Genomic DNA, 21711 nt, shown 5'->3' with positions numbered 1-21711 from the left:
AACCACGAATGTCTCCTGCTGGCCTCCTTCAGCCCCTTGACGTCCCATCTGACCCTTTTTCAGAGTTGGTCCTGACCTTTTTGGTTCTTTCCCTGCCTCTACTTCTGGAAACAGATAGATTGCCATTGCTACGGACCCGATACTTCAGTTGTATTGCTAAAGCGTTGAGTAGGTATGCATGAAAATAGGTTGACTGTTTTGGTAGAGAGCAGGAACAAGGTAACTTAACATTACAAATTCATAATTTTCTTTCACTGAACACTAGTTGCTGTTGTCCTGCTGGAGCTGAGAGGAGGACTGCTGCCTGCCAAGAGTTCACGCCTCTCAAGTTATCGTAAATTTGTTGCCCTCAAAGTGAGCGTTCTTTTTTTATGTCAGCTCTTCATACTGAATCATAGCCATCTATTTGCCTTTATAGGTTAGCACTCTTGGTGACATTGGAATACTGGCCGACAAGTGCCCCTTAAATATTACAACGCACATGACAGTGTGCAGCTGTGGCAATATTCGAAGGTGTTAATATATAAGCCAAGTTTGGCTATCTGTGTTAATATATTGATGGCATTCGATGGTGGTCTAGCAGGCGAAAAATGGCGAAGAGGGTGAAATAATTTAAATTTGCTCTTGGTACGCTGCGCAAGTAAACCAACCAAGCTGCGATATAGTATAGTATGCGGCATTATAAGATGTGTTCCGCAATACTACCGCCCTGAATAACTTTGGGTTCGAATCCTAGCACTATAATGTCTCTGTAAAGCATACCGTAACGTAAGGTTTAGCATTGTGGGAGGTTGGCGTCAACGAAGATCTATTAACTGTGAAGGTCAAATGTATAAATGAGGTCTTCCTGTTATGGTGACTGTATAACCTTACGCCTTGGTTACAATCTTGTATAAGGCAGACTTAGAAGAAAAATTGATTCTCTTTGGAGAATGTGACAGGAATGCGTGGGAAATGCCGGTTTACGTAGACATTACATCACCATTGCTTCCCCAAATGGTGTCCCTGCGTACTGAAATTTGCAAGGCTCAGATTGAACAACGTCTACATTTGTTGTCACTTTAAGACTACACCTTTTGCATTACGAGCGATTATAATTATTACATAGCATTGTAGACTGGTGATATTTGCGCTGAATGTATTTAGATTTGTGTATAAAACCCTGCCGACTGTGGCTTCGCAATTTTTTTGTGAAACATGCCACACAGCTTACCGATTTGCTCGAAAATAGTGCAAATTCTTTTTTCCCTAAAGTATCTGGCCTTGCATCCATGGTACGCACGTCAAGTTATTTGTATTAGTGGTATGTGGTAAGCCGGCGTCGCGATCAGAAATATTGTTTAGAAAATGCCAGTAAACGGCGTCTTACGGCAAAAAGGACGCGTGAATGGGAAAAAGGATTACGTTCGGGGTAGATTACTCGTTGGCGTCACCTATTCTCGCACGGGCGCGTTACGTCGGATGGACATACTCACGCCTGCGGCGCTCGTGCTGTATCAGTCATGCCGGATTATATAGCTTTCTCGCGCCTCTACCTTCAAAATAACATCACTTATTTTCCCGGGGGAGCAGTAGGGGCCGTAGTGGAGACCGGGGCTACTGTCCTGGAGCAGTATTTTCGCTCATGCCAGCCTTTTCGTATGTGTTAAGCTTCTCTGCAGCCTAAATTGTTTGCAGTTAAGGCTGCATTACATTATACTTGCTTGCATAAGTGTCACAGCTGTCACCCTTTCGTCGTCGGCGCGAAGTCAATCGACGGGGTATACAAGCCGGTTGGTCGTTCCGTATGCTCTCCGTGACTTTTCAAAACATATTAACTCAAAGAAAATGCCTAAACTGCTCCCCCGGGAAGATCAGTGATGGTATTTGGAAGGTAGAGAGCCGTTAGGCCTGAGAAAGGTATAATCTGGCATGGCTAACCCGCAGGCGCGCGAATGGCTGTCCGAAATACCGCGCCTGTGCGCGGAGAATAGGTTACGCCAACGAGGAATTTACCACGTTTGATCTAGATGGTAGGGCGGTCCCCTCGATCGCGATCGAAATTTTCTGTGTGACGATTATAACCTCTTGCTTTGTGATTGCTATATTCAGCACTTTTATAAAACAAAGATATTGTTGAATCAAAGGTAAACCGAGGTTTTACAAGTAAAAAAGAACAAGAATTTTGTGCAATTGTATTGCACATGTCCGTGTGATCATTGAAGCTAACACGAATTGTCATCTGTTTACAGACCTCCTTGCTGTTGCAACTCTGAGGATAATTGCTTCAAATGGGAAGGAACAACCAGTAGTGCCAGCGCTATTTGTACATGAGGACGTAAGTTCCTTCACATTTTTGTTAATGAAATCGGATCTAAACAATGCTGTAATTCCTCAAATGGCTTCAATCGTAGAAACAGTTTGGCAACTGTATAAAGATCCAGATGCTTTTTTTTAAATGTGAACTGACAAGCTACCTAATTTCACCAGCTATTTATTCATTTTTATTTATTCATGCTACCGGTAAAGGCCCTCACAGGGAGTGTATTACATAGGGGGGGGGGCGATACAGTCATTAATAAGTGCTGTACATATTAGGAAGAACAAGAACAATACATGTATAAATAATAAAAAACAGCCATTAAATCATAAGTCAATATACAAAACGTAAGGAGGAACAAACGAACAATATTTAACTGCTCTTGCACTCGATGTGAGGAGCATATATGCTGCAAAAATGACCTTGCTTGGATTACACAGGTTATTCGCATAATGCTGGGTTGTGTTAAGCGTCTCTACAGCCTACATTGTTTGCAGCATGACATTATACTTACTTGCATAAGTGTCACAGCTGTCACCCGTTCGTCGTCGGCGCGAAGTCAATCGACGGGGTATACAAGCCGGTTGGTCGTTCCGTACTCAAGCGAACAGAGTGAAAAAAGTCAGAGTAGGGAGTAAACCAAAAAAACAGATATTTATCGCCAGATAAGTAGTACACAATTAATAAAATAAAATGATAAAAAAGACACAATACAAACACACCTGGGGCGCTATAACGTAAAATGATTCCAAACAGGTTTGATTGCAAACTCCTGACGTCAAATTTACGTAACCACCGACTCAAGCATCGGGCGTTGACCCGCGGCGTTGTCTGAACAACTCAATCAAGCACTTTCCTCGTTCATAGGAGGTCACCTTTGTTCGCTTTCAAAACCAATAACATTGCTTATACTCAGCGGTTTTTCTTATCGAGTTGGCTGACAAGAGGAGCACGCTCTAGTGGAGAGGGTTTCGATGGGGCCGAGTCAGCACAGTGAAAATAGATAACCGCAAGAAGAGGGTGGTGCCGGCTTCTCCGATTGGTCCGCTTCACCTTACTTAGCTTGCGGTGGCTGGTCGAAAATCGCGGCGGCGTGCAACGGAAGAATAAGAATGCCGCTAAAAGGGATCCTCCGCAAGGAAGAGTTGGCAGAACGATGTTGTATGCATGGCGAAAAGGCTCGATAACGTTTTACTGATACACAAAAATGTTTATCATGCGCAAATAATTACATGCTCTCCGGCACGTACGAGTAGCGAGAGCCTGAGTGATCCGCGGGCAGCCATCTTTTATTCCTTTCGGAACGGGGCAGTCTGTGGCTAATAAGAAAAATTTTCGGTTTTGTTCGGCATAGTAATGCATTTTTTTTTGCATACACGTCACTTTGACGTGTGAGTTTTCGAAGTTTTGTGAGATCGCGTGACAGATAGGTGAAGTGGGTGTATCCAGACACGGCCGGACTGGAGAGGTGCGCGCGCTTTCCTTCTTACGGCCTTCTCATTGCGGCTGTTTGCCCCTCACGCCGCGCACCCGTAGTGCAGCTGCGACCCTACTGCTGCCGCCGGCGCCGTCGGCGCGAACTGAAGGCGAGCGTGCGCTCGCTCCCCTCTCGGCCGTGCATGCTCGCATTATTTGTAAGTGCCATGCACTGATAAAGACTTTCTGACCCTTATTCCTATACAACCACCGCGCAGTTTTGTCTTGCCTAGTAATGGGTCTGAGTCGGCAAATAAGTTTCCGCGCAACGTGCAGTGTTTGCACAGAACGAAGCGCCAGGCTTGAATTTGCGTCATAGCTCTGAAGCCGAAGTGCTGGTATTTTGTTTGAGCACCACTGGCATTAAATACAATTAAGAGATGGTGCTGCACATTCGGTGAAAACAAGTATTTATTTACGATGAAACTAAAAACAAACTGAGCATTTCCTTTACTAATACCGCATTATTTGAAAACGGTCATGTCGAACACATCACTTCTTGCTGAAATAACTCCCACCTGGGACACAAATTCAAAGCCTAAAGTGTTTCCTGGATGGCTTGTGCGCATAAGTTATTGACTTCTCGTTCTTGTCGGTTATCTTCTGGGTGTAGTTGATCAGAAGTATTCTGACAAACTTCTCGGAAATCAAGCCGGCAGACCTTATCGCGTGGCTGTTGTCGACGCGTTCCGGACAACGTAGCAGCGGCGAATTTTCAAGATGTGGCTGAATGAGGATTCGTTGTACTTCCAGCACATTTGTGCGTGGAGGGTGCAGGATAGCTTTCTCAAAAAAGCACCCAATTTTGTCCAACAGTGCCACAAACTCGGCTTTTGGATAGTGCAGCCTGCTAAAATCTTGGCTTTGTAGAAGCGTGTACAGAGGATCACTTCTCTCGTGCGTTTCAAGGAGAATTGAACAAGCGTCACACTCAAAGTCACTTATTAGCTTGGCGATGTATCCAGCGACATAAACCAAACCAGAGTGCGTGACAGAGGGTGATGGGGTGTCTGGATATTCCGCAAGGTCATTCAACTCCTCAGTCAGAGACTGTGGTAGCGCTGCAGCCAGCTCTTCGGCATCACCACAAGGTATTGTGAGCTTCTTGCCAATTGAGGTCTCAGACTTGATAATGTGATCAAGCGCAGTCGTCACTGCCCTTGCGTCTAGCATGTCATTTCCTCCGCACATGAATCTTATTCTTCCAAAGATGGCCTCAATGGGGTCACTGTTCAGCTTCCGCGTAAGGACGCAGTTGACACCATTCCGCAGAAGAAAACGTGCAGTTTCGACTGTAGACTTCGTCGTAAAGTGCAAGGCTTCAAATGTCTCACAAGTGAAACCATACTTTCCTCGTGCTTTCGAGTTTTCCTGGATGCCTTCTATGTAGCTGGTGAACTCGTTTGCAAGCCACAGCAGCCGAGGGTCGTCTGTTTTTGATATCGGGCTCTTTTGGCCGCTTCCGGCATACGTGGTATCATGGATATCGAACCATCGTTTGATTGTCTTCATAAAGTGAATGGTTGAACTTGCTTTGCTGAACACGTAGAGGGTAGAGTCACCGCCTGTGTTTTCTTGGAGGTGCTCAATAGCTGCAATTACTTGCGGAGAGAATGTTTGCACTGCCCGAAGGACATTCATCTTCTCCAGGTTTGTAGGGTAGACATGTTTCTTGGTTAGGTTTCTTGCCAGTTTGACTGTCATATCCTTCTGGTGCTCGTACAGCTTTTGGACAAATATGCCAGAGATGTCCCCTACGCCATCTGTCAGTTCTCGTTCAAGAAATTGACTCCGAACGTTTTTTAGTACGTGGCATGGGTCGAAGCTTAGGAAGATCACCCGATTGGTATCATGTGGATGCTCCACTACAGTCGATAGGCAGCCATTTCCCATCAGCTTAAACATTGTAGTATTGGCGGAATAATTGTCCGTCACAATGCGCACAATCAAAAATCCGCACGACTCAACAGCGTTGATCACTTCCTTAGTCCATGCAAACAGGTCTCTCCCGCTAAGTTGCTTAGTGAAATAGTACGAGCGGAGAATTCTGTAGGAGCTAGCGATGCCGTGAGGCACAAAACACACCTGTTTGCAAGGGTTTCCTTCGAGCCACCTGGTGTGTCACTGCTAGGCTTGTCTCTCAAGCCAAAGACTGCGTCCGATTTCCTATCGTATATGCACTTCGGCTTGATGCTAGCCTCGTCAATGATTAGCGTTGCCATATGCTGCTTAGAGCGGAGTAAGGAAGCTTCAAAAACCAGTCTTTCTCTCATCGCAGGACTCATCCCTGTCGTTGTCGGGCTTCGTCCCATGTACCGCTGCAGCGTGCACTTTGCTGGCAGTGTCAGCAGCTGGGATGTCCGAGCGTGATCGTACCCCTTAGGCGAGAGAAAGCGCCACACGACACACTCTCTGATTATCTCCTCTGGGTAGCACGGTCGCTTCTGCCCATAACAGTCTAGTTGATGAAGGAGAAAAACGGCCTTCTTTTCACCCTTTGCAGAATCAGCAACAACTTCTTTGACAGAAGCATGCCTCTTATTCTCCCGATAGAAAGCGTTTGCTTTCCTTGCAGCGTCCAGCTGCTGTTGGAGTTTGCTACACTTCGAACGGTGGTACGCAGCTTGTTTACGAAGCCTGCCGATAAGCGAAACATACGCACTTTCTCGCTGTGCGTCTTTATTTGCCGTTTGAGTGCAGACACTGTGTTTCTTGTCAGCGAAGTCGTCCTGCGATTCAGGAAGGTCGACCGCACCTTCTGGCTCCGCTTTTCGCTTACTTTGTTTTGGAGCAGAGACAGAACATCTAGATGCGGGCTCCTTACGAGGCTTCTTGGCACTCGGCACGAGGTAACTTGGGTACTCGTCGCACACTGTTGGCACAACACCAGGTAGAAGTTTCCTGATTCGGCACCCAGGCACGTAGTCAGTGGAGAGGAAATGCCGTCTACAAACGACAGTTGACGCCGACTTGTCGTTGACAACCAAATTTTCCCCTTGAAATGTTTTTCAGCCACTTAGCGACCAGTTCTGCATCACTCGGGAATTGATGAAAGGAAACGCCTTTAGTCCTACTTGACTGCGACTTACAGTGCGGTACGCAACAGTACACCATGGTCTCGCTGCCCGGCCCACAGCAACCGATTCACTGCTTCGCATTGCAAGACATATCCCTTAGAATGCAAAAGCTACGAGTCAAAGGTGCTCAAATCACGACGTATCTGGCTTGCAGCATCCACTCTGTCGAACGATGCAACACATGACATAAAGAGAGAATATCAGGACGGCAGTAGCAAGAAGCTCCCAGAACTATAACTACAGCAGGGTCGCTGCGCCCTCACGCTGCGAGCCGTTACGTTACCTGCGGAGACGCGCTCCCATTGTGCCCGAAGCGATAGCGAAGGCCGTAAGAAGGAAAGCGCGCGCGCCTCGCGCGCCTCTCCAGTACGGCCGTGATCCAGAAAACATTGGATAATACCAGAGGGCTAATGGTGACAAGGCGTCGAATCAGGAATGATTATTTTACTTTTGTGCGGTTTAATCATGCATAATCAGTGTGTACACGTTATATCAGATGGGGAGCTGTCGCGGTTTTCGTGACGTCACGTGACAGACAGGCGAAGTTGGGAGTGGCTCGAAAATGTTTTGACCAATCGTGGAGGCTTATTGCAGCAATTGGAATCAAAACAGTTTGGAATATTTTTACGTTATAGCGCCCCTGAAACACAATGATGACGGAGAAATGTTATGAGCAATTAACAATACATATACATATGAAACAGGGCGCGGATCAAATATACAAGAATAACACCTAACAGCATTTCACTAAAATAATGTTCAAAAGAAAACAACGATGTCATACGCGTGGCCGGCCAGCAGCAGCAAGACCATAAACCGTGAAGTCGGCGCGCGAAGCTTTCCCGAAGAATGCTGGCGGGCCGATCTTGCTGAGGTGGCTGCAATTGCTGGGCTGGATTTCCCGGGAGTCTAGATTTGACGTATTCTCTCTAGCAGGTTGAGCTAACTTAAGGCGATCTACCGTGAGCTTCGTTGCAGGCGTTGGTTTGTAGTCTGGTACGTCAACTAGTTCCTCGGAATTCCGACGTGGCCAGGCCTGCGGCTCAGGAGATACTGGACGGCACTAGCCCCCTGATGGCTTGTCAGCAGCACATACGTTCAGCTTCTGGACTAATTAGCTGGGACCAAAACCTGCACTTAAATAGCCTCTCCTCTCTCTAGTTCCCTATGTAGGGGAACTCCCAAAAGACTTGGCCGTGCCCTTTTCAGCATGGACGAAGGATGGTAGATTGCCCTCTCTCCAAGGTCGAGCCCCGGCACTGCATGCACCACACGGACGCACACCTCTAGGTCCGTTAATCGGCGTGTCGATGTCTCGAAACGAGATGCCACCCCGTGGGGCCACGACGTTTTTGACGCCCGTTAATCGGCCTGTCGCCTTCTTGAAATTGTACGCCGCACAGTGAGGACACGACGTTTTCTTGGCGGCCGTTAATTGGCGTCAAAACCACTCGAAATCTCTCGAAAATATGCCGCTCCATGACAAGCGTAGCAACCCTTTTATATTGTGCTTACACAAAACCATTAGTATACTTTCATGATCAGTAAGCTTTCTTTGTTGTCATTGCAGTACGAGAGGGTGCCACTCACCCCCTGTGTGGTGTATTCTGGCCAAAACCTGGAACAGGCAGAGTTTCTCCACCTCTGTGTCGACAAGGAGCGGCTGTTCATGGTCAAAAATGCGGAGGAAGGGGTCATCGCAATCATGAGTGCATTTTTTGTATTGAACATATTATATGGGCCTAAATACTTCAACACCAGTGCAGTACTGGAACGATTGTTTTTTGGTTTGAATGTAACAATGCCAAGTGGTTGTTAGAAAGTTTGTGAACAGAGTTGTGCAGGCAATGCGACACCGAGGTTCATGTATGTTACCATATGAATGCTAGCCTGACAATTTTGTGCAATAGCTTGAGCAATAGTTTTGTGCAATTTTTAATGTATCATTTTCTTTCTTTTGATCACGATAATAGCATGATCCAGTAACTTCTTCCGCTGCCTCTGTGCCAACCACATTATCTATAGACTGCACCTTTTTTTGTTCTGATGACTTGACAGACAATGTAATAGTGCCCAAGTGTAGGTCAGCGAAAAACAAACGTGGTGTACTGTAGTCTGCACGTATTTATCGAAAACGTTGCTGGGTGTTGCTATGTGCTGAAAAGATTACAATACGTCTAGTTCTTATTAGGTCTGCCTTAACTATAATGTTTGTGAAACAATTGTCAGCAGTCTTGTACAAAGATTATAGCTTGCTTGCTCTTCCTTAACATAGTTTGTTTATGAAACCTATTTGCCAGCCAGGGAACAATGTCCCAGCTTATAAGTACTGCATGATACAACTGTTAACGTTTGTATTCCCTTATAGGGCACATCAACACTGGCAGCCAGTGCTTAACTTTTCGTAACCTGCTGCTTGGTCAATATTTTATATTTTGCGCATGTGTTGCATAGTGTGACCTACCCAATACAAGTGAATGTTTTTGTGGTTTGACTGTCCTTTTATGAACTATGTTTTATGTTTATTATGTGTAACTTAGCAGCTGAGGCCTGACATACTAGTCAAAACGCAATAGAGTATCCAATTTTTATAAGGTTTTACAAGGTTTTTACAAGTTTTGGATTGTAAAAAAATGTTGCGTGGAACAATTATCAGGCTGAAGTACTGTTACATTGTCGTGAATACCGGCAGCCTTTGCTTAACTTTTATGAATCTGCTGGCAGGCTGTAGTATCTTTAGCTCGTTTATTTTTTGTACATGTGTTGCCAATACCTCATCCGAGTGAAAGCTAGTCGCTTATATACTGCATATACTGGTGTTTCTACAAAGACGTTACGGAATACTTAAAAATAGCCGTCCTGAAGTACAAGGACGGCTCGTTAGAAGACATGCTGTCAGAGGTGCCGACCATGGGTGGGTGGGTAATATCTGGTAATTAGTTGCTAATTAACAATGTAATATATCTTACTTTAATTTCAGCAGACTCATTGTAACTAGGAAATTAAAGCAAGCTCTCTGCACAAGACGTGAACTTTTGGATCTGGAAAAATACAATTACCCGCAGAACTGTGGCGTGATGAATTTAGGCTGTCTGAGCATGCGAAACTGAAACTGAGATGCTGCTGAAACTCAAGGCAACATTTTGCTTACGTCGCCCAGCAGCGGGCTACCAGCACACTGCACGAATCCCTATTGCTGCCCACTGTTGGGTGATGTGAGCAGAACATCCCCTCGAAGGGTGCGTCTTTGTGCTCACTGCAGCCTCAGGTACAGTTTCGCGTGCTGTGATAGCCAAAGTTCATCGTGCTGCAGTTTTGTGGGTAATTCCATTTTTTCCAGATTCTAAAGTCTATATGTGTTGTGCAGAGCTTCCTTCAATTTCCCGATTACGATGAGTCCACTCAAACTAAAAATAAAATGTAATTTATTTTTGTTATTTAGCAACTAATTACCATGTATCACCCATAACCTCGTGGTCGACACTGCTGGTGGCATGTCTCCAAAGGAACCGTTGTTTAATTTCAGAACGGCTGTATTTACATATCAGCAATGTGTTTGTAGAAACAACCTTACAGAGTTGTGTGATATTACTGTTGAACAAATCTTATTGTGTACTAAGGTGAAACATGCACAGATGAAGAGCAGATATATACGTGGTGTCACCTCTGTTAATGTACTATAATTTTTTTGTTTGAAGGTCACCACACAGTTTTTTTTTGCAAATGGCTGCTCTGGTTTTACTCACTCGTACTCTCTCACTTGTACTCAGTATACACGTCTATTATACCACAGATATACTGTGATCCATGTGAATTACTGTGATCAGTTGCAAACTATATTGTTAACTGCACTGATACTTTACAAATACCGTTTGTATTTTATTGCTCCTTGTATGAAATGCAATAAAGTTCATTCACAGTTTCTTTTCAAATCGTTACATATAGGTCTCATATATATGCTTCACCATTTAGTTAAGCTTTGCATTTTTGTACAAATGCAGCAGTGACTTCTTTTGCATGTCCATGGAGTGAAGCAGAGTACATATTAGCCAGAGATCTAAGAAATGCTAAATGTGATGTTTTGTGTGTGTATAGTGCATGTGTACGTTACGTATAACTTGTGTTTGAAATGTATAGCTTGAGCAGATTTATAAAAAAAGTGATACATCTCCGATGACTGAGACCATGATGCATATTGAACTCCTGCATGAGACAAGATGCACTTTTCAAAGCGCGGCTCATGGAATAATATTTTAAATCTCCACATGCATTATGCATATATATTGTGTAACTATAATTTAACTTTTAAAAAACATTTAAGTTCAGGCAACTGTAAGCAATATACCATAGGTCTCATTCATCTATAATGTGTTCCACTTTAAAGTTCGGTTCAGGCTATTTGACATCTGGTACAGGGGCTGTACACCCATCTGGCACCCTCCACAGTGGGTGTTAAATAAGAAAAAATAAATGAAGGATGTAGCTGCCACCCTTCGGTTGGGGTGTTTTCACAACACCCTACAGTTTCTTTACATGGGCACCCTTGTTTTAGGGTGTGCCAAAAGGCACCTTGTATAATAGGTGCTAACTTACACCCTTAGGGTGTCGTCTCTGCGACAAGCCTATGTACACCCTTTTGGGTGTAAAAACTTTTGCTGTGTAGAAATTCTTCATGTTGAGATGCACCTGCATTCATTGAACAAGCACGGACGACGCTGGCCACAAGAGTTCCATCAGTTTGCCCTTCCTTAATCAGCTTCCTGGTCATGTCAAATTCCATTTGTGCCGAGTATGCATTTTTTTCTATAAATGCAAACTTTTTGATTCCCCACTCTTGCTAGGGATAATTCTTCTTCCTCATCCAAATATGAAGGTCAACCGATTCTGTGCTCATACTTAATATCATTCACTGTCTGGTAGCATACCATATCTGTAGCAATATTTCTTATTGTATGCTGCCATGTGCAATTCCTCTCCATAAATACCCGATCAAGCATCGGTATGCGTCTTGCATTAACCGTTGCACCGTGTGCTATGTAGCATTTGACTTTTCTTAATCTTTTTGGCCTTCAGTGCTTGCAGAGCCGAGTGGCTTCTTTCATGAACACAAATTTTCTGATTGCAATATTTAATTCCTGGTCTCATTCAGCATTGCTCTTTTTGCTCAATAGCCTGGGTGTAGCCCTGCTTGTCTAGCCTTGCCTGGGTGTAGCCTTGCCTTGTTCAATAACTTTTAATGTACCTTGTGCTACACTGAAGTGATTGATTACAGAGTCTGGTTTCGCTGCTGTTCCACTTGGCCGTCGTCGCCATGTTACGTTTCTCGGATGTGGGGACCTGGTAAGTTGAATTGGGAAGCAGTATCTCGAGGTAAAGCACCTGCTCCTGCAGTCCGCACAGCAACACACACACACACATATATATATATATATATATATATATATATATAGACTCCCAATTTACACGCACCGTGATTGGTGCTCCCCGTTCTCTCCTTTCCTGTGGTAGCAATGTGCAAATTTTGCTTGTGGCCTTCGTCAGCTGCAATTTGGCATGAACATAGACCAGCATACGTGCTTAAATGATCTGAGGTGTATATATGAAGTTGATAGCCACCTAGGTGGAATGGACCTCAAAAGTGGCTGCCGAAGGTATTGCCCACGAAACTGACTTAGCTATACTGAGAAAAATTGGGGCACCAAGTGTGAGCCATACATTAGCGGCCCTCCAAAGAAAAGAAACGTGCAGGCTGGAAAGGAGTTAAGGCTAAAATGCTGGGTAGTCCATGTTGCTGTGTTGACTGGGGCAGTAGATGCCTGCATCACCTGATTACTTTGCAATGCAAGTTGCTAATATTCAATGGTGACTGTCGATGCAAATAGGTGGGACACGCCGCCCAATCTGTTTGCGCTGCTTGTTGTCGCTCATTACCAGACCACCATGTGTGTTGAAGGCAAGCACTATGCCTGTAGTCGGACAGCTGAATGTGCCGTAAGCGACCCATGTACGTGAATGCTCACTGTTGCCATATGGATCTTCACCAATGTATAATGTTTTGTGTGCACCTTATTCGGTCATTGATTGCAGTCTCATTTCACTGTTATCTGACTTGGTTATGCTTGCCGTGGTACGTTTCTCGGACGTGGCGGCCTGGTCAGCTGCATTGGGAAGCAGTCTTTCGTGGTAAGCATTCGCTCCTGCAGTCTGCACTAGAGCACTGCACGGGCCTGATTTTTCGGCCCGAGCCCGGCCCGGGCCCGCTTTACGAGGCCCGAGCCCAGCCCGGGCCCGTAATCAAAACCCGAGCCCGGCCCGGGCCCGGGCGTACATGACCGAGACCAGCCCGGGCCCGGCCTGGGCCCGCGGTTCCAAGCCCAGGCCCGACCCGGGCCCGGGCGTTCATTACTAAGCTTAGTTAGGGCCCGAGTGTGCATGACCAGGCCCGGTCTGTAAGAAAAAAATCTTTTTTTTTTACTTACAGATTGTACCGTATCTGTCAGCCTCACCTTCTCGAGGTTTGATCAGCTGCAGTATATAAGCAATAAAAGGCCGAAATCTTTGTTTCTCCCACGGGAACATGAGTAATCCGGCCCATTGCCTGTGCTACTATTTTTCTGGTGGTGCGCATGCACTTACCATGATTTCTACAATATGGTTCTATGATGCATTTAGCATGCAAACATACAGGGCGTTTCATTGAACCAAATTTTTAAAGATTGCCTGTGGCAGATAGCAGAGTTACAATCTTTGATCTAAACTACTCGATGAGGCGGCCATTACTTCCACGAGAAATCAAAGCGCCTAATTGAAGAATTCACATAATTACGCTAATGAACGTTTTAATTAATTATTTTATGGCACATCTTTCAATCTGCGAATTATAGCCGCCGAGTTCGCAAGGTGTATCCACTTAGAACGAATTCTCAGGACTAAACCAGTTTCGAGATGATTTTCAAGGTTTCCGAAGAAATCAGTAAAATCAAATCAATTTATTGTCCAGTTTACATGCTGGACGGTCATTTTGGACTAAAAGCTACATATGTAGCTTGACGCGACCCAAAAGACCAGGCAAGGCAATAGTACAGCAAACAGTGTGCACACATGCACAATAATTCACATAGATTTCCAGCTATCGCTGGAATTCGTCATAGACCAAATAGCTATGAACGGAAAGACAAAGAATATTTGCGTCACGGCGAGTTAACATAATTGGAAAAAGTTTTAAGAGAATGCATTTTAAACAACACTACAATAACAATACTAGCTATACAAAACAACGCAACACCAGCTAAACAACATAGCATGAGACTGAATTTTACAAGATCAACATTTGCTAAGAAAACGAAACAGGATTTACATTATACACTCAGAACCATACACAAAGGCAGAATAATGATACATTACCAGCGACTAAAGTGTCAGCTGAATTCTTTCTAACTGAAATTACCGCCATTTTTTATCTGTTCAAAGTGAATGGTAGGTAATGTATTGACGACTGATGCTTATAGAGTGTTCTGAAGTATGGAACTGACCGTATCTCAGGATTTCTAGCGTTCGCATTAATGCGACGACGCTCTAAGGAGGCTAATTGTTTTATGTAGTTCCAAGCTAATTCTGACATGGATGGCCTAATGGATGGTCAAAACGCCTAATTAAACATTTACCATAACTACGCGAATTAACTTTTTAATTCATTAGTTTACGGCACATCGTTCTATCTACGAATTATAGCCGCTGAGTTCGCAAGGCGTATCGACTTGGAACGAATTCTCAGGACTGGACCAGTTTCGAGATATAAATTTTCAGTATCCGACGAAATGCATGGGCGTTCCAGTTCAATTTTCGAGGAAAACGCTGTTTTATGCATTGAAGCACATAAGTAACTGGCCTTGGTGCTAAAATAATGCCATAGTATCGACACTGGTAATAGCGCGATCGCAAAAGCGGTAACATGGAAATGGTTTGAGGAGTGGTTCTTTGTATAATTTATTTTTCCTTACGCGGAAACAATGTTCGTTTTTGCAGAAATAACAAAAAAAATTTGCGTAGCTTGCACTGGCGGCGCAATGCTAAAGTGACAGCAGAGATGATGAGCACCTAGCTAGTCCTGGCTTTTGGGCTAGACTAAGTACTACCAAGTCATCCCCAGCATTTCCCGAAATTTATTTATTATTGATTGATTATCGATTAGCTATTGATTGGCCATTTATAGTCTATTGCAAGATATGGGCCACGTATTTGGGCTATAGGCTAAGCACTACCAAGTCATCCCCAGCATTTTCAGAAATTTATTGATTATTGATCGATTATCGACTAGCTATTGATTGGCTATCAATTGCCTATCAATAGGCAATTAGACCCCACCATTCTTAGCTAGACTTATACAGGCTCAGCTTCGCTAGTTCACAGGTGTATGTGCCATTGCGCTTGGACCCTTTCTGCACTGCTGCCAGGATCGGCCCACATTTTTGGATTCAGCGGACACATTAGGCCCGGCTGAAACAGCTCCGCTGTAAAAATGAGAACTTCATCTGTTTTACTATTTTCTTTGATAAGAGATAGTCATCTGATAAGATATACAGTTCTGAGAACAAACGGGGATAACCGATATTCTAGTAGACATTAAGCGGGAAAATGGAGCTGGGCAGGCCATGTAGTGCGTAGGATGGATAACCGATGGACCATTAGAGCTACAGAATGGATACCAAGAGAAGGGAAGCGCAGTCCAGGACGGCAGAAAACTAGGTGGGGTGATGAAATGAGGAAATTCGCAGGCGCAAATTGGAATCAGCTAGCGCAAGACAGGGTTAATTAGAGATCGCAGGGAGAGAGAGGCCTTCGTCCTGCAGTGGACATAAATATAGGCTGATGATGATGCTCACAGTCACCTTGCACGTGTCACTTCAGCTTGGCACAGAATGCATCGAACCATGCAACGCAAAACGGTCGCGTCTGCCCGGGCCCGTGCAGTGCTCTAGACTCTGCACAATCACATAGACTCCCAATTTACATGCTTCGTGATTGGTGCTCCCCGTGCTGTCCTTTCCTGCTGCAGCCATGGGCAAATTATGCATGTGGCCTTCCTCGGCGACGATTTGGCGTGACCATCATTTAGAAGAGTATAGATGTAGGCCTGTTGGTGATTCATGATTTGGGAAGTTACCGCAAATAACACACGAGACAAAGAAAGAGATAACACGAAGCGGTACTGACAACTGTTTATTTAATGAAGCGAACACCAAGCTTATATAGATCACACACACGTGTGCACCAAAAAAGCAACAAGAAAACCAATAATAACACAGAGCGACCTTCAAGAGGGGTGCGATACAAATGCGAAGATACACGCTGATAGACTAGTGAGGCACCTAACACGTGTGTATCACGTGGAAAGAAACGAAAGTTTTTTCTGGGTAACAGCAGATTATCGGCAGAAAAAATGGCATGCTGAAAAGAGAGGTTGTAGAGGCAATAGCCATGCGACACTTTAAGGATGGTGATTGCATTAGTTTTCAGTCAGTTGCTGTTACCCAGAAGGAACTTTTTTTATTTTTGTACGTGATACACACGTGTTAGGTGCTTCGGTAGTCTACAAGTGCTTATCTTAGCATTTGTATTGCAACCCTGTTGAAAGTCGCTCTGTGTTTGTATTGGATTTCTCGTTTTTCGGGTGCACACGTGTCTCTGATCTATATAAGTACGGCGTTCGTTTCATTAAATAAACAGTTGTCAGTACAGCTTCATGTTATCTATTTCTTCGTCTCGTGTGTTTTTTGCGGCAATCCTAGACCAGCATACAGGCTTACATCGTCCGAAGTGTGTGAAGTTGAAAGGCCCGCAAAAAGGCTGCCGAAGGTGATGCCCACGAAACCAACCATGTCCATATTGAAAGATAGAGGGGCACCAAGTGTGACCTACACATTCGCGGCCCCCGAAATAACAAAAAAAGGAACGTGTAGGTTCGAACGGAGGTAACATTAAATTTCCGGGTAGTCCATGTCGGTGTGTTGGCTGCGGCAGCAGATGCCTGCGTCACCCGATTGCTTCGCAATGCAAGTTGCTCATGTTCAACGGCGACTGTCGGTGCAAACAGGTGGGATACTGTCCAATCTGCTTGCACTGCTGATTGTCGCTCGTTACCAGACCGCCATGTGCGACGACGAAAGTGAGCCGTTTACGAGATCGCGTTAATGATTCTCGACGTGCAATTTTTTATTTCTGCTCTTGTACGAGAAGGTGCACTGCTTGTCTTCTGGCAATAAAGTCGCAGGTTCTGTTCATTCACTTGTGGCTTGTTTTTAGGGGCGTCAGTAGAGGCTCTTTGGTCTCCTGGCAATTAGAACGCGAAAACTACACGGCAGCCGAGGCAATGAGGCGTGCCGCAACGCCAACCGCGCGAGCGCGGCGCGTACCAGCGTACATGACCGGTAAAAAGCGGCGACATTGAATATTGCTTTAAAAAAAACTACATTTCCGCTTCCTGTTTGAGCAGCGCCATCTGTCTTATGCCTACGTACGTTCCATGCGCTGCCGCTTCTTACTTTCGTACCACTGTGGAAGGTACAGTTTCCCTTCTCTAAAGTTGGTTCGTTATTCTAAGATGCTCTCGCACCTAAAAAAGGCGCGGCCTGCTGCGTCGCGTCGCCGTCAATGGGCGAGCGCGTCTCGGCTGAGTTGAGAGTTGCGGCCGCTGTTTTTGGTGAGGACCCCACTGCTACGGTACGGAAGGCAGATGCCGGTTCGTGCTACAATGTGGTTACCTCAGGATTTATGCATGTTGGTGTGCTTTTTTGTGCGCATTCTCGTGTGCTGTGTTTATGTGATCGTGTGTGTGAGTAGCTTGCCTCATATTTCATGTGCTTGAGTACGGTTCCTTGGTGTGCGTGTGTGGCAGGCGGTTTTTTCTAGCGGTGAGATGCCGCGAAGCTCTTGTGTGCCGCTGTGCAACTCGAACGCGAGAAGAGACGCTACTGGGAAGTACCACGAACTCCCCTGCGATATACAGCGTCGGGAAGCATGGCTGAAGAATATTTCTCGCCAAGGGCCGTCAGGGAAAGGACGCAAGTGGGAGCCAAGCGACAGGTCGCTTATATGTTCATTACATTTTACTGAGAATGACTATAAAAAGAACAGGAAGATTAGGCTTTTGCTTCCGACTGCGGTCCCAACTGCGTTTCCCGGTTACCGCGGTACATGAAAAAAAGAAAGAATATCGGAATCACGGGTCAAATGTAAGCTGAGCAGCGCGTAAAAAAAGAAAAACGGAAACAGAAGGAAGAAACGTACACAGAACAAGCGCTTGTCATTTCTGCGTATCTTATTAGTGCGATAGCAATTATATGGACACTCAAAAGCAGATTTCTGCCGTCGCCGTCGCCGTGAGGTTCCGTATGACGTCAATGGAGATGAAATCGTCGCCGCGCGCCGCCGAACGCTGTATGTGCGAGTGAAAGAACGCTAGGGACGCGCGCTTTCACGGGGAGTGAACGCACGGCGGAGAAGAAACGCGCGTTCTGCGCTGTGCTCCCTTAAGGGCTGCAGAAGTAGGCGTCTCTTTCCTCCTCTACAATCACCATATATGTAGAGTAAACGTACCTTCTTCCGACGCGCGAAAGGGTGCGGGGGAGGGGGGGGGGGGGGAAGGGAAGGGAGGCGACGTTTAGCTGCGGCACCAAGTGCCTATTTATATCAGAGGCTCCGGCAACAGTCACCAACGCGGCACGCATTTTGAGCGAACGCGGGCAAAACGCCGGCGGCGTCGACAACAGTTCTGCGTGTTGCCGGTGCTGCTGCATGTCCAAGTTTATACAGCTCATAAAGCTGCTATCATTACTCCGTATAGCTCTCTTCAAATTTGCTATCGCAATTGATGCTTCGCCTTTCAGGTAAAACTCCGACAACTTTTTTTGTCAGTGTTTCTTTATGCGCAACTTATGTCAAGTCATGCATCTTTACTTACCTGCCCAACCTGCCACACTTGTCAGATAGCAGAGAAGAGAGAGATAGAGGAAAAGTTATATTTCAGGAGAAAAGGCGTCAGGGCACTTTGGCCACCCTCATCAGTGCCTACATCACTCACTGCTTCGTCTTGAAGATGCACGTAAATCCACTCCCGATTATTCGTAGTAGAGCCCTTCTTTTCATTTCAGGTGAGTTGAGCGGGCAGCCTTCATGGGGAGGATTGAGGCCCACTCTACAAAAGATTGGCCCTCCTAGGGCAAACATTTCACATATGTAGGGTAATCGGCACTTCTAATAATTACTTCAATATTCAACCTGTAATGTGCAACTATAAAACGCGTTATTTACGGCCTGATTAGAGTCACTGTCGCGCGTACCAACGCGGCTGTGGAAGCGCTTCTCCGTGAACAGCTGTAACCAGAGTAGTGGCTCCAGAGCGGGCGCGAGCAGAACTAGGCCCGAGACGTCGTTTCGACACCACGCTGCAGGCCGCACCTTTTTTTGTATTGCGATAGCAATTATATGGACACTCAAAAGAGGCCGTGGGGGAGGGGGGAGGGGGAGGGAAGGTAGGCGACGTTTAGCTGCGGCACCAAGTGCCTATTTATATCAGAGGCTCCAGCAACACTCACCAACGCCGCACGCATTTTGAGCGACCGCGGGCAAAACGCCGATGGCGTCGACAACAGTTCTGCGTGTTGCCGGTGCTGCTGCATGTCCAAGTTTATACAGCTGATAAAGCTAATATCATTACTCCGTATAGCTCTCTACAAATTTGCTATCGCAATTGATGCTTCGCCTTTCAGGTGAAACTGCGCCAACTTTTTTATGTAGCGGCCATTGCATAGCGTACCGCGCTCATGGATGGACTGCCCGAGCCTCAACACGTTCCCAAGGTGCGCAGCACCTTTCAAAGCTTATTTTGCGTCCGGCAAATAGCCATTTGCTACACAAAGGAGCCCATGAACGCTTCACGACGCGCTAAGCATCTCAGCGGCCCTGATCGCTGCAGAGGCTCGTGCGGCTACAGTAGAACATGTCTACCATAACCAGTGATGACCCGTGGCGACAGAAAGGCTCCAGCGTGTTAACGAAACCACCCTTCAGGGTAAAACTTTCCCAAGCCACGTATATAATGCACCGTCCCACAACTCGTCTAGAGGTGTGCTTCAAAACGTGGAATTCAACACCCCAGCCGAAGAGCTTATGCGAGAACTCCGAGCTCCGAATCAGGGAACAATTGCGGCTCGTATGATGAGTAAAACAGCCAATGCAATAATAGCTTTCCATGGTTCGCATGTACCTCGCCAGCTCTTCTTCGGCGGAGGTGTATACTGCTGCATTCTCCAGTGGCCCAAGGCGCAAATATACTCAATATGCTTTTCTATTGGCCACAGATCAGACATCTGCCGCGACAGTGGAAAACCAAGCTGCAGACCATGTTGAAAAAGAATCGGAGATCTTGTTGAGGATCAAGACTGCGGATGACCCGACTTTTGAAGCGCGACAACCAGCTCCTAAATCGGTCAGAGAGGCAGCCTACGTGAAGCTTTCACAACAATGAGAGAACAACAAGCAAACAAAAACAGTCTCTATTTCAAACAGAAACCAAAATGCAAAACGCTATATACTCCAACAACACACCGAAACACAGAAGCCGCCCCAGAACCCGCTCCAGATGCCGTCAACAGTCCTGGGGTCGCAGGCGATGCAGAGGGCGCAGCCACTCCAGCGGCTGCGTTCAGTTCAGGGGCCATAGCCAGTCCTGGAGCAGCGGCCAGCCCAGTGACCGCAGCCGGCCCAGAATGGCATTTCTAGACCCATCAGTGACGTTATAGACCGGGTCCAGAAAGAGTTTCTAAGCGCGTATCACCACCACTTTGCTAATACGGACGCTGGGCCTTGCTCTATAGCACTGTTGGATTGTAATCATTGCCCGTACATTGCTACCGACGTAATCGGGGTGACATTCCGTTTGTTTTATTGCGATAGCAATTATATGGACACTTCTACCGGATTTCTGCCGTCGCCGTCGCCGTCGTCGTCGCCGTCGCCGTGAGGTTCCGTATAGATAAAATCTTCGCCGCGCGCCGTATGCCCGAGCGGAAGCGTGCGGGGACGCGCGCTATCACGGAGAGCGAACGCACTCAATCACCCACGCGCAAGCAAGGAAGCGGGAAGCCAGCGCCGGAGGGAGCGCAGGAGGGGGGGGGGCGCACTTCTACGCTGCCAACAACTGCGCTCGTCGCTCGTCCGCACCGTCTCTTATCTCCACACGGCTCTGACCTTTACGCGCCGTGCATTCGCCGCTCAGTTTCCGTTGAAACGATATACCGCACGTACCTTCGCCCGCTACTGCGGCGTATATATGCGCTTGCTGCCAGCGTTTTGACAGTCGTTGTCTGCAGTCATTCAGTGTGATCTATTCATGTTTGTTTGTGCGCGCTCACACCACACTTGTTCAATCAGTTAGTAATAGTCCGGCCACATTTTCCAACGCACGCTACACATGCAATGCTGCCCGGGTCGGCAGTGCAGCGCTACAGGTGTGTCCCTTCGCACGCGCTGCCCACGGGAAGCGCTTCTCATCAACACCACCGTTTCACACGCGCCTCCTCGTGATCATCGAGTCTCTCTTCATGTCGGTCTACTTACGCCGCAGCACACCTGCTTACTTAATCAGCTTATGTTTACTACAATTCATATTGCTACCAAAGCCGCTCACCTTACTTCGTATGACATTGCTGTGTTGCTATCGCATTCATTGCTTCGCCCTTAGGGTGAAACTGTGACATTTTTTAAACTCCTCGTGGTATGCTCATGTGCCCCGAACTTCTCAGTTGTATATTTTTATTATTACGCGCAAGATCACCAGCGAACATAGAGCTTTCCATGCTC

Source organism: Dermacentor silvarum, chromosome 7 (genome assembly GCF_013339745.2).
Source record: "Dermacentor silvarum isolate Dsil-2018 chromosome 7, BIME_Dsil_1.4, whole genome shotgun sequence".
NCBI lineage: Eukaryota > Metazoa > Arthropoda > Arachnida > Ixodida > Ixodidae > Dermacentor > Dermacentor silvarum.
Note: the sequence above shows the minus strand (reverse complement) of the source record.